The sequence below is a fragment of the Lissotriton vulgaris genome, chromosome 6, assembly GCF_964263255.1.
Source record: "Lissotriton vulgaris chromosome 6, aLisVul1.2, whole genome shotgun sequence".
NCBI lineage: Eukaryota > Metazoa > Chordata > Amphibia > Caudata > Salamandridae > Lissotriton > Lissotriton vulgaris.
The window spans coordinates 1,411,076,460-1,411,103,221 of NC_141694.1; the positions used below are offsets into that span (position 1 = coordinate 1,411,076,460).

The window sequence follows — 26,762 nt, forward strand, 5'->3', positions numbered from 1 at the left end:
CAAATGAGAGCGACTATAAAACCAAACAATGGTAAGAAAAGGTCCGGCTGTAAGCCCACTCTAAGGTCTTGAAAGCCCACAGTAGGTCTTTCGTAACCAGACAGCCTGTGCTGTCCGGTAGGCAAGACCTAAAAAACTCTGTGCAGCCATTGCCAATGGTGTTCATCCAGCGATGACTCTCTGGCCCACCATGTTTCAGGGAAAATCCTTGATACTGGAGAACAGCCGCTGAGGCCCCTGTCACCTATCCAAAGCTGTCTCTCTCTGTGTACATACACCCCCTTCTTCCTTCTTCCCCATCACTCACAAGAGTGAGGTCCTGCCCATCATCCCTCTCTCTAGAGGGCGCAGGGTGTTTGCTGGACTCAATGTCTTGATTTTAGAATTGGATTAGAGAGGTCACATATGTACAGACGCAATTGGCCACATTCTGGGAACTGATGCCGCCTGACTCTAGGCCCAAAGAAATTTGGGGGCCAATTGTTGATTGGGTTCGGGAGCAGTCAAGTAGTTCTGTTGAGGAAATTAACACTGGAAATGATACTGGTCCGGGTGGAAGTTAAAATGACTGGAGGTTTACATGGGAAATGACACTGATCTATGGTCTGGTACTTGGCATGCATAATGGGATAGCCACTTTGTTTAACTGTCAGTTCACTTGACACGATGGCTGTGTGTCTACTTGTCAATGACCATTTTATATTCTACAGGGGTGAATAACACTATTTTGGGGATGTGATGTTTCCTGCCAATTGTACAATCTCATGTAATACTGTCCATTTGGCAAATACACAGTTTTTTGTGTGGCAGTTTTCCAGATTCGCAACTGTATTATTTTGAAAATCAATTAAGAATGTTTTTTTAAAAAATGTCTTGATTTCAACACGACAAAGACCAGGCTGCCAGGGGCACAGCACTCTTATCTGTGCGTCTAGGCTTCACAATGACACTGGAAACAGCTTAGGTTGTCCTTGCGAAGAAAAAATAGGACTGCTATCTGAACTACTGCTTGATCCCTTAGGATTAGGGATGCAGCGGCTGCCGTTCACAGAAGGAAAAGCAATTAAACATAAAGTAACTCAATAGAAAGAAAGGATTCTTACAAGCAAGGACTACGATACTGTGCCTGCACTGCATTGGAAGATCTACTCTGCAAAGCAAGAATAGGGAACGCAACTTCCTGTTATACTACTAGTCCAACAGTTCTCCCCCTTAGTGGCACTAAATCACTACCACACAAGTCAGCAGCTTGGCATCAAACCATTTTAATGCCTTCAATTTAGCAAATCATACACTACATTTTTGACCTCTGAAAAAACTATTCAATACTCCAGTCAAAAAACACAAAATGACTACCTGAGCTGAGGATTCACTTTTGCACCACAGGAACAAATCAAGTCATAACCAGCGGAAAGCTGTCCAAAGTCATGATGTTGGTTTGACCCAATAGCCTAACATATGTATCATGGTACAAGAAAAACTCAGCTAGGGTGGAAACAGGCTGTCCAAGGGATGCAGAGATCCAATACTTCAGCGGCAAAAAAGTATGCTGTAAAACACTACTCTCAAGAATCACTACCTCTATGTAGGGCACAACACTACAACCCTGCCCACTGTAGCCCTTTACCGCCGCCGCCCCCATCCCTGACCCCCAAGAAAGAGCTTTTGGCCCCATGAGGGCATGAAGCACTCCGCATATGGTACATTACAATCACAAAGACTAATTTCATGGGTTTTCTCCTCAAAGAGGCGGCACAGTACCTCAAAGAGTCGAGCAATCCCAGCCCGTACCAGGTGACGAAACAGACTCCAATACTAAAATTCTTCAGCTCTAATTTAGTTTTTAACTATAAAAACAACACTTTGTTTAAAATGATTCCATCCATATGTTTTTCTGTCACATAACACTTGCATTACAACAAGGGGAATATCACGGAAGACTGACTAAAAATACCTTTGGAAAGTGACAAAAAATATCAAGTAATGCTCAACATACCCTTTTATGAGTACTGTACAATTGTGGAATAAAAAGGCTTAATTCTTGCATTCTTTTTTTGAAAATTAAAAATAAATAGTGCCAAAACTTGTAATATTGCAAGGGTTATGCAACCTTCTTTCAGAGCTCTGAAGTTTTCCGGGTCCATGTGTGAATAGCTGATCCGCTGCTATTTTTTTTACTATGCATTACGTAATTCTGTTTTTATAACGCGATATAATGATTTACACAGAATGGAAAGTAAAAACCTGGACTGGGTGAGCTACTAATGCATGCACCGGGGACCCTTGAGAGTTGTATTCTTTCACTATTGTACTTCCATTTAAGGCCAATGTAGCCTGAAAGGCATTTCCCTTGCAGGAAAGGTGTATATTTCTGTTTTAAAAGTAAAGAAAAATGTAACACGAAACCGCCGAAAGAGCAGGCGTGCAGCTGAAGAGCCAACATGCATGAGCCCCCTGTGAGTTATTGAGGTATGGATTCAATCGTTTTTGTAAAACAAAAAATCTCTTGCAGGACAAGGGGGAGGCGACATTTTGTCATAATATGCAATGTATCCCCACTCGAGAGTCTTGAAAGCCAGCCCACTGTGTGCCCGCCGCCCGACCCCAGGCTCCCGTGCAGGGCTTCCCGCGCACGCGCAGTGCGCCCTCGTGGCACGGAGCGCCGGCTCTGCCCGCGGCCGGGCACCGGTGCCAACATTCCGCGCCTTTGTCCTGCCGAGGTCGCAGTCACGGAGGAGGCTAAAGCAAGCACAATTACCCGCGCTCCGGTTACACGCACACAAGGGCGCTCTGTGCCCGCGCCACCGATGCCCCCGACACAAAGAGACGCTTTGTTGCGCAGCACCAGCTCCTGCTAGGAGGCCTGAATTAGCCGGGGTATTGTGGGTGGAAGGGGTGTTACATGAAAAATAAACTTATGGGGGAGGCCTGCTTGTTATTCAATACCACTGTGTTAATGAGCACTGCAGAAGCGGCTGTAAGGTTTTTAAGTGAGAGCGAAAAATATGTATATAATAACTCATCTTTACTTGCTAGGCCCGTGAGGGGCGCTGAACCAGAGTGCCACCTGCAAGGGAGGCCATGCCGGCGGCCATCTTTGCATTTTGCTACAGAAAGGGGGTAAGGGTAAAGTGGCCACCCCACTCCCAGTGCTTGACTTTCCTGTGATAATCTAATGCATTCTGGGTGCTGTAATCTTGGTTTCTCACAGCTAATATTTGTAGGTAGACTAAAAGCTCTGGACTGGATACAGTATCTGGGATGACACAGGGGTCCACCTTGGCATGGGGGAAGGAATCATTTATAGGACGGGCAGACTGTGCACCAACTCTGGGACAGTCAGTGTTCAGATGCTGCTAAAAGCCTCTGAGGAACCTTATGAAATTTAATCTAAAACATATTCTTTATTACTGGGGGTTTCCGTGGTGACTTCATTTATCTGCATTTGTCTTGTGAGGCACTGTTTGACCATTTGGCTCATTGCGTTGCGCTGCTGGATCCTGGACCCAGGCCTTTTATGTTCTGGGATTTTCAATGACCAAAGTCAAACTGGTCAGTTGATATTGCATTTGCTCGAGTTTCTGTTTATTTAAAGGTGAGTCATACAGGGGACATGCAGACAGGGCTGAAGTAGACTAAAGCACTGCTTAATGATGGATAACACTGGATATACATGCTGTGTCAGCCTCCACTGGAAATTCTTTCCAGTTACGGGGAATTATAGGGGTGAAAAAGCAACAGCAAAGCCAATAGGTCTTACATATGAAAGCTATTGGCAATTAATGTTAGCCATGCAGTACAGCAGCATGGCTGACCAGCAAAACATTTTTTTAAAAACCCTATGATGCTGCCAGGGCTAATTCGCTTTTTTTAATGAAAAACAAAACAAATGAGGGAGTTAGTTGGGGGGGCAAAGTAACACAAAGGGAGAGCGGGACAGAAGGTAACAGGTAAGGGGGAGCATGTGAAACACAATGGCAAAATACACTGACAACCGAGGATGGGCAGGATGCGCTGGGGAGGCAAGCGGACAACCGCGGATGGGTAGGAGGCTCTGGGTAGGCAAGAGGACAACTGAGGATGGGCAGGAGGCACTGGGGAAGCAAGCGGACAACTGAGGGTGGGCACGAGGGGCTGGGGAAGCACATAGACAAAAGGTGGGTGGGCATGAGGTGCTGGTGCAGCAAGCCGACAATGGAGGGTAGGTGGGAGAGGATGGGGACGCTAACAAATGAGTGCTTCTGGGCAGAGCTGGGGAAGCAGAGAACGGTTGCTGTGGCAGCCAGCTGACAATGGAGGGTGGACGGGTGGAGCAGAAGCAGCACATAGACAACGGTGCAAAGGAGGGCCTGGAGAAGCAAACCGACAATGCAGGGTGGGTGTTCAGGGCTGGAGGAGCAAACGAACATGGGTTTGGTGGGTATGCAAGAATGGTAAGGTAAGGGGGGGAGGGAGAAAGCAAGAACGGCAACTGAAGGGCCCGAAACCACATAAGAGGAAAAAAGACAAGCTATATGCAAGTGACAATATTCAAAACAATTGATCTATAGGGACAACATATAATGAATCAAAGAACACTGTGCATGGATATTATTAAAACTCTCTTTATTTTCATAAAGTTTTATCATTTTTTTAGTATAAAAAATATCTCTACTTCGCTAGAATCTTCAATGCATCAAGCAATTTATGACAATTTATAGCATGATCATATCATTAAAAGAGACAGACAATACACTTTTTATATCTAATACAGCACTTGTCATGTATTTAAAACAGGGTCCAGATGGTTCTTGGACAGAAAGGAGGGTCAGCAGTAGATGGAGACTACGCGTGTTTCGGCAGTTGCCTTCGTCAGGAAACCCTCTCAACTTTCTCTATTTTATTCTTCCTTAAATTCAAGCTGTTATAGACAATGCTGCTTTTTAGAGTCGCTCGATGGTCAATCAAAAAAAATGGCTGGGAACCTTTCAGAACAAATGTGAATGGACCACATGCATTCACCTAGAGTTCTTTAACATAAAGGAAAAAGTACCTAAAAAATAATAAGATGTGAATGGACACAAGTAATGCGTCCATGCTCTAGGTGATGGACAAACACAAGAAGAGGAAGGAAAGGCTACGGAAGCAAGCAAATAAGAGTGACAATGAAGCCAACCAATGGAATGCAATGTGACAACTCAAAGTCCACTGAAGCTAACGTGCCTTGCGACAGACAGTGCATTCGCTGTCTAGGCAAGACCTAAAAAAAGTGAAAACCACCTCTGATAGAAAACAAAATTTAATGGAAGAGAGTTTTCAGCAAGTAGCAAAAACTGATCTCTCACCAGGTACCCAATGCCTCAACAGTTCCCCTATTCGATGTATCACTGGAATTGTATCGTCACAGGTGGCCAGGACAATTCCTTTGCTTCTTATCTTGAGAGGAAAGCCGAGGTAGAGTAAAAGATTTAATCCATATGAACATGAATTCCCGCTTTGAAAGAAATATGAAAGAGATTGTAGCCTACTCATTGGCAAAATGAGCAGCTCGTGATCAAAAGTAACTAGTTAGTCGACAATCACAGAGGCAGAATTCAGAATCCTGAGCTCAAACCCAGTGTGTCAGAAGATGCACCTAACCCATGTCACCTGTAATCCCATGAGCGACCTTCATCTCACTGTCAATGCTGCCTTGGCTGTAAACAAGGGGGGGCATGGCAGAAAGATGGCGGCCAAGGTCTCAAGCCTTTCAGGTAGATGTTGAGCCTGACACACACCCGCAGGGGACTGAATAGGTACCCCTTCAGGAGTGAGATTCTACAGGGTCAGTGCACAGAGGAAGGTGTCCACTTTGCCTTTTTCCCTGCTCATCTGGGCGCCATAGCCATTTGCTATAAAGAAGGCAAGCTAAAGTAGGGAACAGCAACATGTTTGTGATGGTTTGGGAGTTAATTGTTAGAGGATTTAGTGCATCGGAGCGATAGGTAATAGGTTGCTGAAGGTGACAGAGTTCCTCAGGGTGATTCTGGGTGCAGGACGGACAAGGCCGGAGTAGCAATGGAGACTGGGCCAGTGCAGAGATCACCTGCAGTAGCGGGGGCAGTAAAGGCCTGTTTCAGGCCGACAGTTGATCAGAGGAAGCAAAAAAAGAATGCAGGCTAGTAGTTGCAATGGAGTCCCCAAAAAATGGCTGGAGGAGGGCAGATCAAGAGAAATGGGCACAGAGTCAGGGCAGAGAAGCCTCATCATGCAGAGGGCCCTCATAGATTGAAGGTGGACCAGACTGCAAAGTTAGAGATGCAGGCGGGTTAGCAGGATGGAAAACAAGGGTGAGGGGATGTTGGGCTCATAGCTGACCGGATTATGAGCTCTGGGGACAGGACTGGGGGAACTAAGTACACAGAGAGGCCGTGAGATGGAAGTTGACATGGCGGCGTGTGTCCTAAAAGCAGGATACACCGGGCCACGGATGCAGAGTAAGACTCACTGCTTTAAGAGTCAGAGGGAATTGCAGGGGGTGTATCATGTGTACGGGTGCATTGCTTTGGTGAGCACAGCCCAGCAGGTGTGCTGCCTCTGAGGAGCCTGAACAAGACAAAGAAGGTTGTGGGCATGGAAGGGTCAGTCTGTGGTAAAAGAGATGGGTGGGAGGGTACACAGACATACCAAAGATGTTTTTTCGGTGCTGAATACAGAAGAACGCGATCATTTGGAAGGATTGCATTAGAAACAGGCAAGAAAGTGGATTAGAGGCTCTCTGTGGAGGGGGACAGAAATTCATGAACATTTGTGGGGGTGAGGTGTAGATAGTAGTCCTAGAAAAGGGTTAGGCAGGACATGCAGTAGGAGATAGGTTGGTAGTCAGTCTGATGTGAGTGGAGGAAGGGGCAGAGAAAGGGCAGAGTGGTAGAAAGGAAGAGACTCTGGTGGCCACTGGGAGCCTCAGCTGCACAGGTCTGTCTGGTTTTGGTGGCCAGGCAGTTACACGTTGAACAATGCTAGCGACAGAAATCAGCAAGAGGTTCCAGAAGCCGGCAGAGTTAGGAGTGACTCATAGGCACAGGAACAAAGTGAAGAATTAGTTCTATGAAGCCCATCTGATGAAAGCTTCAAGACGAGGAAGCCTGGATCTCTGGTCGGGATGTTGGCGACCACGAGGCACCTGGTACAAGTGGGGGTATGGATAATATTTGGTTATTTAAGGGACATACATTGGAGGGAAAAGTTTTCAGATGAACTAGATTTAGATGAAGACAATGGTGGGGATGATCGGAGTAAAGGGTGATCCCAGCAAAGCATGGAGTGAGAATCTTGGCAACTGGGTCGGCAGAAGGAACAACAGCTGGCAATGTTAAGTGTACGACTTAAATACAAACAAGAGTTCAGAGATACTGTGGGGTGGTACGATTACAGGACAAAGGAACTTCGCATAAAGCAAATACCGGAGCAGAAGACTGCAAAGGAAGATCATAAGAAAATTGCCATTCCAGAATGGTGGGAAGAAGTGGATGAAGCAAAGATGGGGAGAAAGCGAAGCTAAACGGATGACAGGACAAACATACTGCAAAGCTGAGGAAGGACAGCAGGCTTTGGGGGGGATCACGGAAAATGACAACGTTGCCATACAGGGCTATTATTAAGACAGTGAGGGCGCATCTGATGGTGGCAACAAAAGAACATATATGGGAAAAGGAGTTTATAGATGTTTTTACAACATTACACAGAGAAGTGAGGCCAAGAACATTTCAAAAGATGAACTGGAAGAGGCTGGCCTATGGTGAGTTTCCATAGGGAATTGGACTTCAGCGTTTCTTATTTATTCTACTGTTTACTGCAAACAGTATCATGAATGCAGAAGGGTAAGACCGGGGCAGCCTGATTGAGGTGTGGGCTCTCAGGGGGACATGGGGAAGGACTCATGCATGGCAGCAGGGTTCAGTGAGGGGTTTAGGCCGGGGTACATGGGACCTGGAGGAAAGAGGAGGCCAGAGCTTGCAGTTAGCACACATGAAGGCAGATATGTGGTAGAGAAAAACTAAAGTAAACTGGTGGAGGGGGGAGTTGTGGGGTCCATTTTTTGGGTCCCCTGTACCATTCACAGTCCAGCCCTAACTGGCATTCCACGTCCCCTGAATACACCTATTCTTGTGCAATGCAATTGAGGGAGCCACGTGTGTGACATCTATGTGCCTGGGGGTTTGAGGGAAGTTGTTAATAAGGCAGGGCGAGCACTCTGTAAGACCTCTACTTTAAGACAAGCAGGCGGGGCACTTGTTTACAGGCCAGTCATTAAACCCAGCCTTTGGAATTTATTTGGAACAACGCCTTCCCCGTGAAAAACCAACGTGAAAGCCGGCAGGACATGTTCAGAAGGTCGCCTCCCTGAAACCAAAGGGTTAATAAATCGACTAAAATAAGCCAGGGCTGCAACTCCCAGAATAAATAACACACAGGAATTGAGTGCTACGTCCTTAATGACAGTGGGACCGTCGGGAAACCTTAAGGATGGTAGAAATGTGGAATAATTAGTTAGGTGCCGACATTGCAACATAGGGGCTAATTTTATCTTTGACGTTTCGACAAAAAATCGTGTGATTCTGGACACATCAATTTATCTTCCTGTACCCGACACTGTAAATATGTATTGCCTAAAATCCTTTCCCGTCATATCCTAGTTTCAGTAATAATATGGGGTCAGCCAGAACCCACAAACAAAATAATGTTTGATATCATGCTTCTGCTGCAATAAACATGTTGGACTTAAAATATTCTGTGGCTTCTTGGAACTAGACTTGCCCTACCTTAATTACAATTAAAAGGAGTGAAATATTGAATTCTTATTTTCTTGACCTCCACCAATGTTAGAAAGCAAAATACCTGTACCCTGCAGGACTGCTACAAACGTAACTGATACAATGATATGGAATAACAAGAAATAAGTAGGAAAAAAGTGAGCCTTTGGTTCATCCATGCTAGCTTCCAATCAATTCTCTTTTTCCTGACATCACCTGAGATTTCAAATTATCGCAAGAGTTGTGGCTGTCTACTCAGTAATTTGCCTTTTTTCTGTCACTACAATTTTAAATAAAGACTTTTAGAGCTGTTCAATGCAACTGCACTGTAACTGGAGTGTTGCAGCAAAAATGACTTATGTCCTTCTGTCCTAATGAAGACTCCAGTATTCGACACATCAGGGGTTGAAACGTCTACATTTCTGTCTTAGGATAGTAACACCAGAAGCAGCGTTAATGAACGTTTTGAAACTAAATTGTTCATATACTTGTAGACTTTCCAGTTTAAACAACTTTGACCTGTTACAGCACTGTATTCGATTCATCTTGTTTGTTTCAAGTTTTATTCACCTGACCTCTGTGTGGTCGCTCACAGTTTTTGAAACACCTGTGATCAAAGACAACCTGATGTCTTTAGCTACTGCAAAATAACTCTCTTAAAGTATTCAAGAGCATAACGAGGTTTGTTGCTGCTCCTTTTTTTGTTTGAATTGGTCCAGCCAGTATAAATGATGGCATCATATAGGCATTAAGGCCACACATACTTCTAAAGTAGACCTGAGAGCACAAAATTGTGATTTAGTGAGCCCTTTTTCCTTCAAAAAGATTTTTATTTTTTCCAGACCTATGGGGTTTGACTAGGACAATGGCTGACAGATGTATGCTGGCCAATCATGTGCTTATTCCAATGGGAGATGCTAATGAGCATGAACAATATTGTAGGATGAGTACCTGAATAAAAGCCTCATTTTCTGATCAAATCAATGTAGCTCAAGCTTGCTTATTATTGACTTTTATCCTTAACCCACGGTGGATCAGTTTACGGTCAATCAACGCTCTACGAAACAAAGACAACTATCATTAAACAAGAAAACCACCAGTAATTCAGTACTAGTACTCGCGTTTCAGGCTAGGGGATGGACAAACAAGATGGATAAGGAAAGTGAACGAATAAGAAGCAAATAAATAAAAAAGTGACAATAAAGCTAACCAATGGTAGGAAACTGGAGGCCTTTAAGACACTGTAAGATCTTGGTAAACGTCCAATAGGTCTTCCGCAGCCGGAGAGCGTGAGCTTGTACGCTCAGCCTCATAATGAGTGCAGGCTGAGGTTCGGTACCTTTCCCCTTTTTGTGCCTGCCTCTCAGTTTTACCTTTCCCAAAAGCATCTGCGGAGACTGTTTATTGCATGGACCTCTTCCAGGATGGCCAGTGTGCTGCTAGAGTGGGTTTACACCACAGGCACTGCAGTTTATTGTTCCTCTACCGCTTTGGACATTTTCCCTAAAAAACGTGCATATTAGTTGAATCAGGTTATTTTACGCGCATGGTGCAAATTGCATGGTCTGAAAAACGTCAGATCAAAAGTCGAAAACAGCAAAGGGTAATGACACTTGCAATTAGACTAAAATGGTAATATTTCGATGTATGTTAAATGTGTGTTAAAGTTTCGGCAGAGTGTTAAATAGGTTTTAAAATAAATACTGAACAACAGAATCACTAGTTTAAGGGAGGAACCAAGCTAAGAGTCCTACAACACGATTCAATCACTCCTTGCAAAACAGACTCAATGAGGTCAGTTATGTAAAAGGCAGGCCCGCTCCACGTGCACTCGCTTGAATTTGACATGGCCTGTCAGCGCCTGGCCCCGTACTCTCTTCCATATGTCCATTATTTAAATGATAATATCGATGTCATTTACCTGTCACTCAGAGCGTGTTAAAGGGCCAGCCAGGTGGTGCAGTCAACAATCAAGTGACATCTCTGGAAGCCTCATAACAATGGCTCGTTCCGGCTCTTGGAAAAATGAAGGGCGGCGGCCACTGTGCAGGCTTAAAGCAGACATCTTTAGAGCCTGCATTCCTGGCTCTTAGAGACACGCTTTGAAGACGAGGGCTTGGTGACAGAGCACCACCCTCTGATTAATCTGCAATGAATCACCCACTCTTTCTGTTTGGGACGATCCCAGGGCACCATGTTCAAAACCACTGGGATTACGGGGCAATGGGCCGGGTCTGGTGGCTTAGTGGACCAATGTGTCCACTGTAAGGACCTGTGTTCGATCCCATGGCACAGGTTCAAATCCCGACGGGTCAGCCCAGCCTATCATCCTTCTATGGTCGATAAAATGAGTACCATTAAGTTGGGTAACAATAACCATCTGTTATTCAGCGGCAAGATACTCATCTGGGTGAACCTGCGCTTTACAAATACACACGTTATATAAGGTTAAATTATGCAGCAGGGCTGGCTAAATTATACAGCAAGAAAAGGCAAATTGTGAAGTGTACTATCTCATTACTTTAACTCTCTTTGATACTGTCTTGGCAAAAGTCCCAACTCTTTAGTGGAGATTCAGCACCGGTACAACAGAAATAATCAACGTTTGATGGACCTGCTCATAAGGGTAGTTTTGCGTCACTTGTCTTAAGAATTAACATTTGCTACTTAAACCAAACAGGCACATTTGTATTCTAAATTGATACTGTCAAGTAAGTTCATTTTTTTTTTTAAATCCAGAGAAGAGGGAAACAAAATACAAAAAAAGGTAATTGCACCATAAGATACCCAAAGGAGCTGATTTGTCAAGTACAAGCCTTCTTAATCTTGAATAAAGGGACACCTTTTGATGAATAGATGGTCTGTGGCAAGGTGGTTGGTTCAAGCTAAGACAGTCTGAGAAGCGAGTACTTCATCACTGGTGGAGTTCTTGTTAACCTCATCCAAGGGTCTGCACTGAGCGGCACCATGTGGGGCTCTTACTTTCAGTAACTTTTGATCGGTTTGAACTCCACATTATTTTTAATGAAATGCAGCAGAAGGGGCATGTACATTAAATTCAAAATGATGTGACCGGAAATCGTTAAATTACAGTGGCCCTGAATATATTACACCGCAGAGAGATTGAATGCAAGGTGGAACCCATGTGGTTTCTGATAATTTCCCCCCCGTTCTGGGATGTATAGCCAACAGAAAGTTGCATTCTGAGACTGGTAGTTTTGCTTTTAAGATTTTTAGCAGGTACTCAAAAAAATCCTAGTATGAAAAGTGCCGGTGGTTATAAAGCCAGGAATGTCACATATGATATGGGGCTATAAGCCAATTGTGATCGCAGACCCTATAATGTTCGTAAGCCAGAATATTCTAAAGAACGGCGCTGTATTCGGATTGAAAGGAAGCACCAAAGTCCACATTTAAATAAAAAGCACAACATCTGGGTCTGGAGAGGCCCATGGACAGACCTATCAAGAATGACCAATTTTAAGTCACTCACCGGGACTGTCCCACCTTATGAGTGGCTGCGTGGTGTACATCCTTTGTATTTTCTGTTGTCATGTTTCCATCATGTATACACATCTGATCCACGCCAGGCTGGCTCCCTGCACAATTACTGTACCTGCAAATTATGTACATTCAAAGGAGGGCGTCATTCAAAACGGATAATTCCTGTTTACGTTCCTATGTTTTGAAATCAAAGACGAAGGATACACACATATCCACCAGGAGCCCTAAACATTGTCCCCTGCTAAGCCTTTAGTCTCAGAAACAATCAGTCCTCAAAGCTAGTAGTTACAAGGCAGGAGAGAGGGAGCGAAAGTGCTCAGGATTAAAGACTTCAAGACTGCCATTGTTACGGACGTTGAGGTCACGTCCCCCGCACTCTTTCACGCCTTTGTTTGAGCTGGCGAACATCTGTAAGAGGTCAGAGCAGGTAGGCTGAGAACAAAACACACTGCAGAAAAAACGGGTGCATCCTAGAGTCACGGGAAACTAAAAGAGGTGAATCTGGTTGCCCTGTCTGGGATGCCTGAGCCTGCAGGGTCCACTGGCATCGGTGGGCAGAGATCATCTGTGGACCAGGGGCAGTTTTTGGACATGTGGGCCAACGGGATACCATGAGAAGTTGCTTCTGACTCGAGTGGCAGACCCTAGCTTTGGAAATATTGAAAAATATGGCTGCATCAAAGAACACACAAGCGCAGACTGCCTATCCTAGGCAGCGGGCTTGGAAGGGCCACAAAGGGTGTTTTTGGCAGGTACCACCACTGTTCTACGCTGTGACCAAACTTTGTTGAGTTGGACAGCTCCCTCTCTACTAAGGAGAGCTTGAGGCTCCTCTGCTAGTTCTCTAGATTGCGCACTAAGGACATCTGCCAAAGCTGGAATAAGGCGGACATGCCGACGATCATAACCGTGGCTGCGGTCACGTGTTTCGAACACCAGCTTGTGCACTACAGGTCTTCCGGGAGCAGTCTGCAACAAAACTCCAAACTGAGTTTCTTGGCGGGAAGTAGAACTCTGATTCTGCACCTCCCCCACCCTCCTGAGTTCATGCAAGCCAGTCTACCCGACCTGCCCATAGGGTAAAATGAATGAGTGAATGGAATGAGAGAGCAGTGATTGATGACACTTGGTCCCTCTTCCTCTCCAGAGAAGGTGAAACAACAAAGATCTGCACCAAGGGGCGTATAAGGCCGAACTGCGCCAAGCAGGGTGCAAGGCCGAACTGCTCCACGCAGGGTGCAAGGCCGAACTGCGCCAAGCAGGGTGCAAGGCCGAACTGCGCCAAGCAGGGTGCAAGGCCGAACTGCGCCAAGCAGGGTGCAAGGCCGAACTGCGCCAAGCAGGGTGCAAGGCCGAACCGCACCAAGAAGGGTGCAAGGCCGAACTGCTCCACGCATGGTGCAAGGCCAAACTGCGCCACGCAGGGTGCAAGGCCAAACTTCACCACGCAGGGTGCAAGGCCAAACTTCACCACGCAGGGTGCAAGGCCAAACTTCACCACGCAGGGTGCAAGGCCAAACTTCACCACGCAGGGTGCAAGGCCAAACTTCACCACGCAGGGTGCAAGGCCGAACTGCACCTCGCAGGGTAGAGGCACTTGGGATTCAAGGTGCAACTGGGGACCACTGGAGAAAAATGTAGTTTTTCTCAAACTTGCAATGTTTAATAGAAACATTCAAACTGTAGAGAGTGACGACAGTTCGTAAGTGGTGAACACATGTATCTCTGGGGTCTAAGGACAGCGTGATGGTCCTGCTGCTCCTACCCAAGTCAAATCTCATGTTGGAAGTGCCAAGGGGCGCGCAGCTGAGGATGGTGGCTGGACCTGTTGGGCTTTGTCTTCCTCACTTGGGGCTCAGAAATAAGGACCATCGAGAATCTCTGAGGTGTTACAAGACAAGAAGCTTGCAAGAAAAAAGTGCAGCAGGTCCATCAGCAAGATACATTTGAGATATTCCTCTCAGGGGAACCGACTGTTGGTTTTTAGCAATTATATTAGCACTTATACAGCTAAGGATATTTTGTACTTTCGGATGTATATTTCAAAAACTATAAACGGCTCATAACTTTGGCATTATCAATCATTAACATGTACTCCTCCATTAAACGCAAACTATTAAACAGATCGAAAACGTCTAAAATAGATTTTCCAAAATATGACATGCACACCGCGCCCACTTAGACCAGAAGTTCACTTCAAAAGTGATTGATTATGAACGAATAAGAAAATGATTCTGCCATTTTTTATGAAATAGAACGAATATTCCAGACATTTGCAATATTGTGCAAAGCCACCCACATAGAAGATATTTAATGCAAACAAAGGGTAAAAGTCACTAAATAAACAATACACAATTGGTCACCTTCCAAAAACATTGCAGAATTTCACGTAGAACTAGACTTTTTCATTATATTCCTGAATCAAGTGAAAATTAAACATTGAGACTGCAACCAGAAAGATACATTACTGAATCCAAGCATATAAACAGACTACAACTCAAGATTCACAAACTACAAAGAAACATCCGTATGACATCCATGCTCCGAATACAACATCTGTATAATAACCAGATAAACCCACCCGGATCACATCATCACAGCCACCAAAGGAACTCATTTTCAGCTGAGCATCCTAAGTAAATTGAAACCCTTCCTCCCTGCGGAGGACTTTAAATCAGTTGTTCAAGCCCTATTGATTTCCAGACTGGACTATAGAAATGCAACTCAGTGTGGCCTACCAAGAACAAAGTTGGCCTCCCTAAGAGCCTCACTTAACGCAGCTGCAAGGCTCGTTACGTGATCTAAACACAATACCATTCTCGCACCCGATTTGAAATCTCTAAACTGGCTCCCCTACAAGTCAAGAATTTGGAATTCCCTACCGTCAGAAATCAGAATCAACCCGTTATCTGCATCATTCAACAAACAAGTGAAAATGCTATTGATGAACAAATTCCTGTGTTAGCTCCCATTATCTTGACTCTCCTGCACCGATAAGTCACTCTGGACATACTGGTAATCTATCTCCTGACACTATGCCTCCTCTGTTGATTTCCCTAGTGGCCTAGAAGGATTTCTTCACCCTGCCTGGGTACAGCCTCATCTGAAACTATCACTGTGATCGAAATTATTGTTCATGGTGGCCAGCCTTACTTCTCGCCTTCACCTTTTTCTTTGTTTACACCATTTTGATGAGCTCCCAATAGCTTTCCAGTCCTGCCTACTTCACTTGGCCTCCTGTACTTTTATTGTAATTGTTTATTTATTTATAAAGATTGATATAGCGCGAACTAGATCGGTTGAGGGTATCAGATCACTTTGCAAAAGTTACATCACAAGAAAAGGTGAGATTATGTATTCATTCACCCCCTAGGACACTGCCAAAGATCAGCAAACACTATCTATCTCACTGGGATCACGTGAGAAAAGGCAGCAGGACCCTGGCCTCCTGTTCTCTGTCGAGTGTCTGCACCAAACTACTGTTGAAAAGAAGCCTGGCTGAAAAGGCATTGGTTACAACCAGTGTACTGACAGACACACAGAGGACCGTAACTCAGCAGGAAGGTAGATCACTGCCACGCAGGTAAGTAGGTTCAGTAATGAAATGTTCTACGGTTTATTACTGTTCTGATTTACCGGTTCGCTCACCGGCATATATGTAAAGAGCTCGGATACCCTTTTTGGTCATATTCGCACTATATAAAAATCAAATAAATAAATAAATCGATTAAAAAAAACTCCATACACGAGCCATTGTTGCACAAAGTCAGAAAAGTATATCTGCATGTCACATGAACTCTGCATTCAACATATGTATGAAACTGAAACCGACTGAATGAACCTGGGGCTCCTATGCAAGTGCGCTCTAAACCAAATCAAAAGCAAGACAAACAAGAACACATCCAATCTAGCACACGGAGACCAACACACGATCCACGGTTCCTAAGAGAGCAAATAAACAGCCATACAATATTCAGTGTAAAGCACATGCACACCCCTCACTGAACAGGACATCCATACACCATTCAGACAGATTCTGAGACATACTCTTTACCAACACCCAGACACACCAATTTCCTAGATAACAATACAAACCACACACAATGCATCACAAGACCAGATATTCAAAAAGACAACATTTTCACCTGAATTATAATCACTAAGATGTGCATAGACATCACTCTGGAATAACATATGCATTTTTCAGGGTCCAGGGCATGTAGACGTTCATGCATGGACATCCCTCACTGAATCCAATATACTCCCCACTGTCCAACAAGGATTCAATACTCATCTGTTTAACATTTGGACAATCGCATAAATTCCTGAGGCCTTAGCCACCGGGTGCCAAACTGGATCAGGATAGGGTAGCCTGGTTCACCTGGAAAGAGTAATAACCCTGGAACGTGCCTAAGGTCCTGCTCCAGTATACCTCACGTGTGAGGGTTCTGGTAGGACTAGTGGGAGTGTGTTACTTTTGTGGGTGTGTCTGTGGTGAGGCACTAGGTCCTCTGCAAGGGCCTCAGACCCCCAAAAAGATTCCCCTCTGTTTCTTCGTCAGGAATGCAACCTTTATCCAATAATGTAACTTCCTCAAAAAAAAAAGTTGGTCAGACACTCACATGTTTATACTTTGGTGGAGGGGGCTGTTGGCACCTAGAGGCAGTTCACCGTCAAAACACCAGGTGGATGCCTTTTAGAGGGACACGCCAGACCTGGGATACTGCATGTTGTTCACAATCTCATTCATGAACAGGAAGGAAGTCCACGCGTACAACACCAGGTAGTTACATCCTGCCCCATTGTCCTTCTTTTAGGTTGACAGGCTGAGGACACATATGGTCCGTTCCACATCTTAATCAATGAAGCAGCATGTTGATGGAGCAATGGTGCAAATCACATACAAAGCATTCCAAAGGTATTGCCTTTTTTCATCAGCACAACAATCAGAAAAGGAGTGGCCACTATATTGTTTTGTTTCCGGACCAAATTTAGGCAATCCAATATTAACAAATATAACAATGACGAACAAGAAGCGAAATTCGTTTGTCAGGAGTCTTAAGAATGCATCCTGACTCCAACTTTTACAGATTTTTCAAGACATTAAATTTTCCAGTCAGCTCAGCCAATGTGTTTTGGACTTCATCAGGGTTGTGCTTTCCAAACTTGTGTGACTTTTAAGTAGCAAGAAGTATGGCCTCCTGTTAAAGAGTCTTCATGGGTAATACATCCCTTTTCGGGTGGTGGTGTACCCCTAAATTATCTTCCTCCTTCGTGCATCAGGGCTCGAGTGTCACGGAAAAATGCCGAGGCATTTTTCTGTGACACTCGAGCCCTCGCGCACGATTGTAATGGTGTAAATTGAATAGTTGTGGCTCCTTGGCAGTGGGGCCATGAAAAGTTGAGCGTGGGATCATTTAGCACAATACACTTGTGCCAGGGTAGGGCCTACACTGCTTTGGCTTACCTTTTGTGCCTTTTTAAATCAGTTCTGAGGCCGGAGGGATAGGCCGGCTTCAAATTGAGAGCCCCGTGGAATCATGAGGAGGTGAGCTCAGCTCCTTTAGTTTCCATTCTTCGAGTTAAAAGCTTAACCATGTACCCTCATTTAGAAAAACCTTAAAAACGCAACTTTGCCGATTGTGGTCATCTGAAATAGCAGGGCGTACTCCCTCTATACTTACTTTGTTCGGCATATGCTGAGTCAATGCCGCTAATGAGAGTTAATTGCATTTCCACACCCAATTGGAATTCATACAACAGACATCACACACTTTCATTTTCCAGTGCGTGCAAGTAGAGCTTGAAATAGCCAGCCAAATGTAAAGGAGATTGTATGCTTTGGCTTAGGATTAACAGCTTCATCAAAATCATTAAATGTTAATGAGATGCCTCCTAGTCTCATTAGTCCACACCTGTGGTGAAGGGGCCTGCCACCTCATTTCAACCTTGTTTATCGACAGGCCATCTTATTCCTGTAAATTAGACATTGGGGGGGGAGGGGGGTGAGGGGGGGTGGCATAAAGAAGGGAGTGGATGGGTACATTGTTGTGAAAAGGCGTGCATAATTAATATGTTTTAATATTAGTTTATCAAGAATTGTCGGTTTATTGTCCTTTTAATGGACAGAAACAAGGTACCACGATTGGCTGCTGTTTGCATCAATCAAGCAACAACTACCACCCTAAAAACACATGTCTATATTCAGATATCCAGGACTACAGGTCTCGGTGTATTGATTTGAGAGGGGGTATTGATTTGGGAGAATCGGTTTAGGCCACTGGATGTGGGGAAATTTGATTCAACTTGTGATCAGAGTGGCAAAGCCGAATAATGGATTAAAAAGTGCCCACCTGGACCTGGAGATTTGCTAGTTGCTGCCTCAACTTGAATATTTGGGAGTGCCTGCCTTAATCCCTCTGGGGTGACAGTCTAGACCAGTGGACCTGGGCATGGCTGCCCAGGCCTATAGACCAGGGAGTGCCTGCCTCCCGTCGCCTGTCTCCCGTCGATCCACCTAGCCTGATTAATCTAGCGTGCCCGTCCGCCTTGCCCCATGGATTTTGAAGTGCCTGTCTAGACCCATGGGTCTGGGGCTGCCTGCCTATAACCATGGCTTAGGCTAAGCCAGAGTGTCTCAATGAAATAAGCATCTTGAAGCCTTTGACCTCCTCCTTGAGCGATGCAGTTTAAAAAGAGTGTGATAAAAAATAATCCACAGCCAATCACTGCTCTTGTCCTCAGCAAAAAGACACTAGATGACTGGCATCAGAAATGACATGCGACAAAAAGGTGTTCAAACTGTTGCTGCAGCCTGATGCGAGGATGGGCCTTATGGGGAAAATGACACGATTAAACAAGACTTCATGGATTACAACAAAAAGAATACCCATGGTTGAAAAACATACCTCTGCCCGCATAACAATACGGCCTTCAGGAATAAGGATATATATTTTTACTACCCAAGAAATGATTTTATTCTAAATTTCCAAATGTAGACACGAACTCCTGCTAATTGTGGGGAAAAAAAGAATATATCGCCTGCCAACAGAAGCAATGTGCCTCAACTGTGGACCCTTTCAGCGTAGATAACAAAGGAGAAGTTAAAGTGGACATCTAATGAATGGCTTCACAATAGGTCTCAACACCCGAGCAGATATACATTCTAGAATGTCTATTGTTAGTGATTGTCAGAGGTGTAGAAGTGAATAAAAAGAACTGTTTTTGTATTGTACAGAGAATGGTCCCTTTAAACTGGGTTGAGTTCCGCTGAGTGCTGACCGCGCGACCTGGATATGGGTGGGGCCACCCAGACACGCAAGCTTCCCAATGATTGACAAAGCTCTTCACATCCTCCCTAAAGCGAAAAGAACCGCTCAAACAAAGATAGGAGGGGGCCTAAAGATGGCATCTATATACGTGCTCAACAGATATAAAGGAAACACCATTAAACTGGTTTGCTTAAGGTGAACAAGAGTCCACATCTTGATGATTGTCTCAGACAACACCAATGCCAGGGCATGCGCTGCTCTGCGACAATGCTGTATTTGAAAATAGACTTGAAGCCCTGTCCACTATCCGCCCATATTTGTCATTGGCTTGTGTCAATGTTCTTCAAAAATGCTGGCTTCAGATTCATTAATAGACTTGCTAGCCTCTCCTTAGTACAGCCTTGTCTTCATTTGTAACATCCCATGAGGACTGGCTCTTTTATTTCTGTTGTTACACGGTATGTCTTATTTAGTCTGTTAGCACTATTTTCTTTAATGAGTTTCTCCTACTGCAGGCACGACATGCTTTCCTGCAACATTCAGCGCACCATGCGTGCTTTCACATTCCAAGCAGCTCGGGACAATGACGGCCGCTTCTTTGAAATTAAATAGGTCTGGAATTTACAAGAGTTTGAGCTACTGTCATTATGAATGACAATGCCTTTTATTTATGTGTTAATTATCAAAACAGATAAATGAAATTAATTGTCATTTACAATGCCAATAGCTTAAACTCTCACAAATGTTAGACCTCCTGCATTGCAAATGCTTGTTAGTTTTTGCACAGTGGTAAAGGCAAGATATGTATTAATGTTATAGTAGGTTGTCATGAGGAAAGCATGTGCCGTGCAATGATTATTTATGTCTCCTCATTCAAAAGTGCACCCATGTAGCAGAACCCCCGGTGTAAACTTCACACAGATCTGGGTAACTCCATTTGCGAAGCTTGCATTAGTGGTGGTGAGGTGTACGTGACAAAACAGAGTGGGGGAAGATATACATATCTCTTATGGCATGAGTTAGCTACCTTAGGGCATGAGTTAGCGTTATTTTAAACTTGTTGGTGAATACATACCTCAGTGAGTGTGAGTATATATATATATATATATATATATATATATATATATATATATATATATATATATATATATATATATATATATATCCACAAAGACCCTCAAAATACAAGACCAACCCTATTAACACGAATCCCTTTCGGTAGCTTAAAAAAGCACAGAATGTTCACTCCCCACCAGCAATAGTAACCACTTCCTCCGGTTTACTTCATAAAGAGTTTATGGCTTAAATGCTTATTTGACAAAATGTAGAGGGAGATACCCTTTTACTTGGAAAAGGAATGGGTAACAAGAATTGTTGTTTCAAATGCGAAAATAACCCAACGCGTTATATATATATATATATATATATATATATATATATATATATATATATATATATATATATATATATATATGAAAATACAAATAGATGAATGGCTGGGTTAACAATTGCGCATTGTTGTAAGACTTATAATTTTAGTCCAATTAGTAAGAGCTCAAAGGATAAAGTGATGGCCATTCAACATTCACCAGAAGGTGTGGATAATCCAAACCATTAAGTAGAACATAGGGTATATCCTGAGCTCAAATTCCAAGTAAAAGGTTCATAGAGACAAGATGATCTTCACAAATTTCTTCTTTATTCCAACGATTTGTGTACTTCGTCAGAGAAACAGAATTAGCTGCCACTAGCCAACACGTGTTTCGTCCTGTGTTCAATCAACCACGGACTTCCTCAGGGCTAGAATTTATAAAAAAATTAATTCATCAAAGTTCCCATATCCATATGAAGTTAAAATGGTGAGTATCCAATCTCGAATAATATTCTAAAAACGAACGTGGATCTTGTATCTTCTTCCAACCGTGCTAGACGCCAATCTATTGAGAATACCGGTACGAGATACATAGTTACTATCGGCATGGTGATATTGAATTAACTTTTACAATGCACGGTTGGAAGAAATATCGGGACCATTTCAATTCATAAAGGACCCTTTATGAATTGAAATGGTGCCGATATTTCCCTTTGTTTCCAAGCAGCGAGTGAGCCACTGACGAAGGGATTGTTTATCCTGAAACGCGTTTGGCAGACAATAAAGATGCTTGAACTCACCTTGCGTGTTGCAGCTTTGTCATCATCGATTGCGGAGTTACTTGCTTACTTGTGCAGCTCTTCTGGGTAACCTACTTTGTTGAAATTATACGCGGCTGACCCGGCCGCAAAAGAGCTGCCACCGCAGGAGCGGGCCCGTGGATTCACCTACTAGTGCCTCCAAGAAAAACGGGAGTAAGTTCCATAGATGTAAAGCACGAACTTGCAACAGGCTTTGATGCGAGACAAGCGTCTTCCCACTGGGGTTTTATTATTTCACGATTGGGCTGGAAGGAGCGGGCTCACAGGAGCTTAAGGATTTGGCACTACGGTATTCAGAAGGCTGTTTGCTCAGCCACGCCCACTGGGGCAGGACCCTTTATGAATTGAAATGGTGCCGATATTTCCGTTTGCTTCCAAGCAGCGAGTGAGCCACTGACGAAGGGATTGTTTATCCTGAAACGCGTTTGGCAGACAATAAAGATGCTTGAACTCACCTTGCGTGTTGCAGCTTTGTCATCATCGATTGCGGAGTTACATGCTTACTTGTGCAGCTCTTCTGGGTAACCTACTTTGTTGAAAATTATAAATATATTATATATATATATATATTCAAAGGTTAAAATACCGCTAACTCAAGCCCTAACGTAACTTTAACTCGTGCCTCCATCATGCACAGATTTCTCATCACTAATTCCATTGCAAATGTTAGTGATATTATGAAAGATGTAACAGATGTCATGAGTGGTGTAATATGTGGGGTAGCAGTGCATGGGGAAAGTTATAGTTATCTTAGGGCACAAGTTATAGTTACATGAGGTAAATATAAGTAGTGAATTTTCTTTAACCTTTCGTTTTCTTTCTTCAATGGAGTTCAAGTAATATTATATTACTAATCATAGAGAGAACCCCCTACCGGCCATATGCCATGCACAGCGGGGAGTTAGCTGCACGGACTTGCCTACAGACAGGCCCTACCTACGACCAATACCCCACAGGCAGTCAACTCCATGCTTTCGGCCACAGGGTCCAGCCCACATGCAAACCAACCCAACGATTAGCACAGTCCCCCACCCCAAGCCGCTTTGAGCACAGGGGATTGGACCCCATCCCCAAGAGCCATTTTTTTTTAGTAAGGCAAGGGGGCAACGATCCCCCTCCCTGAGCCATAATAGACCCCAGGAACCCCATCCCCTGAGGCTAAATTCCTTTAATAAAGGGAGGGGGTGCGTGCCCCACTTTCCGAGCCTCAATAGGCCCTGGAGACCCCATCCATGAGAGCCTCTGCACATGCTGGGTGAGTGCCCCAGTGCCCACCCAGGGCACCCACCAGTTAATACGTTGTGGGCTTCAGGGTCCTCTTGGCCCCAACATGCTTGGACGCCTCCGGGCAGCAAATCGCGCTCTACAAGTTTACATGCTGGAGGAGCTGGCATTGCTCCCGCCCGGCAAAACAGCTGTTTGTTTGCTCCAGCCGGGCAGGAGTAATGTGTGTTTCCCGAAACAAAAGTCTGCTCAAAACCGGTGGGAGCATTTTTAAAGCTCCCGCTTGTGAGATCATTTATACCTTCACTGGGGAAGGCAGGTCTACTCTCACCCGGAGGAAACCTTAAAAATGCTCTTGCCAGGTGAGAACAGATATGTGCCTGTGCTAATGCAGGGATGGAAAGTACTGTGTCCCGGGGTGGGCTCCCAAGGACACAGTAATTGAGCAGGCACCGAGGGATAGCTTCTCCCTGGCCTATTAAGGCACTGGGAGGGGGCCTGCGCTCCTCTCTCTCCCCTCCCTTTATTACAAGCCTTTAGACCCGGGGGATGTGGTCCCCGGAGCCGGATAAGGCTCAAGAAGAGGGAGGACGCATGCCCCATCCCCTTATTGTAAATGACGGTCCGAGGGATGGGGTCCCCAGGACCTCCCAGAGACTCTGGGACGAAGGGACGCATACCCACTTCCCCAAAATTAGTATTTCATCCCGTGGCCCTACCTGGAGAGTTTTTTTTCCTTTTTTAACCACTTCGACGCTATTGATGGAACCCTTCCGTCACGCCCCTCGGGTGGGCTGTGCTCATGACGGAATGGTTCCGTCACGGCCCGCTCGCCGCGCCTGTGCGGCGCGGATTGTGCGCCTGCGCGGCGCGTTTCATTAAGCGGGCGGGGCCATGACGGAACCGTTCCGTCACAAGCACAGCTCACCCGCGAGCCGAGACGGAACGGTTCTGTCACCCGAGCAGGTGAGCCGCGCGCCCCCCGCAACCGTTAGCGCTGCGGCGGAATAGCCGCCGCAGCGCCGCAGCGAAGGTGTTAATAATCAGCGTGGATCGTTTTTTTGCCGCAGCAGCAACAGGTTCGCAGGTCCTCCGTAAATTTGTGATTAAAGGTTTTTTTTAAAACGTTTTTGGCCCCAGGCGGGGACCCTTTGGGTGTACATCCTTCCACTGTTTGGGCTGTAGCTGTGTCTAAAGTTCCTACGGATATATGAATGGAGAAAACGTGTTTTGTACCCCCTCCCCCGATAGATCACCCCAAAACTTTCCAGGCAGGAGCTGAGAAGCTTTTCTTCAGGGGAAAAGTTTTGTGAAGATTCGTCAAGCAGCGCAAAAGATACAAGCAAACCAAAAAAGTGTTTGTTTTGCATGGCCGGACTGGTCACTTTGGCATCCTCCCGATGGGCTGTGCAAGAGAGGGTGCTTGCTACCTTCAGAGCTGGAGGGGCTGCCATGACCCCAGCTCCCCTGCCATGGTGGAATCGGGCAGTGTGGGGTTGGTTTGCCGTCGAGCCTCCATGTTCAATGTGTGAAGCCAGCTGCCTCTCCCGCGGCACCTGCTCTCGGTGCTTTAACGATCTTGAGAAAACATATTTCACTCCATAAATAGCCAAACCAGGCCGATTTTCCAATGCTCACCCTGCCTAAGATCAACACATAGGCAGAACCCAGTAACACCTGCTGTCGGTGTAACAAAGGCTCAAGCGGACGACAGAAGGAAGCAGCTGCGGTCATTGACGCTTGCCAGAAAATCCCCAAATTCACTTCAAACGGACACAGGGGAGGCGGGGAGGTAGAACGGTGAAGCAAAAATATGCACCATTCAGGAATGCTTTTAGAGTGTGGCGGACCGGTTGATTTTCCTTCCAGTCGAAAGAGTCCATTATACTCGGCCTGCTTCCTACTTAATTAAACATTTTTCCTGCAATGGAGACTGACCTCCATTTTGGCAGCTCCCCAAAATATTGTCAGAGGTGCATTAAACAAGAAAAATTCGGAGAAAGGGGTGCATACTAATGCACGAGGGATGCCCGGTCTAGCCAACCCCATCTGTGTTGTTAGTGTCAGACAGTAACTCCCACACCGGATTCCACTTGCAGAGGAAGATTGTGATCCCTCACACAGTTAATATTTGCAGCTACCACATGTCGGTTTGAAGAAAAACAGATGTGACTAAAAAAAAAAAAAGTGCCTTCGATGAAATTTATACTGCCAATGATAGATTTTTTGTAACACCTCTTTGGTCTGACAAAAAATATAATGTTTGAGTCTAGCCTGCATGCATTTCTCAGTCACTGAGGTCAATCGGAGTGAGGACAAGGGGTGAGGGCTAGTGGTGGCTATGCATGCACTGAAGAGCAAGTACCAACCTCTAGGAGGCAAGACTTGCAGAGCAGCTACTAGGCACTGCCGTTGGTTGGGGTATTTCCTGCCTGACCAGCGGCTGACAAGGGGTGGGTCAGGAATCTTGATTTTACAACCCCCACCTGCTTTTTTAGTCAAGCCCACCAGGCAGCGCAAGTTATCTTGTTGCAAAAGTCCTATTGTGGGCTTACAAAGAACTTTCAGGGGCTTACAGTACACCCATTGCTTACCATTGGTTGGCTTTTTTCTCACTCATTTGTTTGCTTCTTATTCAATGGCTTTCCTTGTCCCGGATTGTCCACAATGTGTTTGTCCCTCCTCTGGAGCATAGCTAATTTACCATCTCTCTTTATGGCTGGCTTCTATTCTTCCACTACTCACTGTTGGGGATCTGTTTTTTTCATTTTACATAAGCACTCCATAACAGTAAGTTTTTTCCAACTCTCCTTCGAGTGCTTCTCCCTGCTGCAAAATATGCACCCTCAAGTTCTATGCAGCTGTACATCTAATGTGCTTTTTCCACCACCAAACTCCCTCCCTCCTTATCCTGCACTCCGTGTTGCTTACTCACTCGTCTGCTTCTCCATCTTGACTCTGTGTTGCTCTCTCCCAAGAGCTACTTTTCTTCTACCCCATCCAGTCCTGGTGCATCCTCCAACCGTTTTTTTATTTTTATTTTTTTATTCTTTCGGTGGACCGGAGAGCAAATTGTGATGTGCTCCATGCTTTTTTTTAATTTGATTTACGGACCATCTTGGATTGGTAAATAATAAAAAAATAGCAAAAGGATGCCCGTGTAAATGAAGCTTTTTTCCTTTTTTTTTTCTTTTGGCCATGCTCTACAGCACCACAAAGGCATTGACTCAGCCAATAGGTCCCAAAGACGAGATTAATGCCTTTGTGTCTGACAGATACAAATTTCAGGTTCGCAAATGCATGCGTTCTTTTTGTAGGCCTGGGCTGGCACAACACATTTCCCTAACTACTGGCAAGGAAACTGTTGGTAAACAACATGGTAAGGAAAAACGGGTTACAACAAGCTTTCTCTCACTAAACTTTCTTCAATGCTTTGCATGGAAAACGGTATTGAGATCTTTCAAGGCACCATGTATTTATTAATACGGTCAGCTCTTTAGGACGAAGAAATGTCGTCAGTGGTTTAGAGCGCCTGCCACAGAACAGATTGTTACTAAAACAAGTGGTAAAGGGGGCGAGGGGTCGTGTGGGGGTCTGCCTTTTTTTATTATATACAATACAGAACAAACAACTTTGCCAGCCCATCTACTGTTGATGAAGTCCTTCTGAACTAAATATTTGTGTTAAGACCAAGTGACCATCGGATCAGCCCGCTGATATTGTCTGCTGTTTTTAAAATTGAGTGCTTTTCAAATGTTTCGATACAGGAATATTTTCTTGTTCCACTGCACAACCTAAC

General features: G+C 44.8%; 1 protein-coding gene across 4 annotated transcripts in view; it reads right to left on the minus strand.

Annotated features, from left to right (window-relative positions):
- The window catches only part of NHSL1 (NHS like 1), a 466,661-nt gene that overhangs the window by 352,002 nt on the left and 87,897 nt on the right, over window positions 1-26,762 (minus strand). The window lies entirely within an intron of this gene.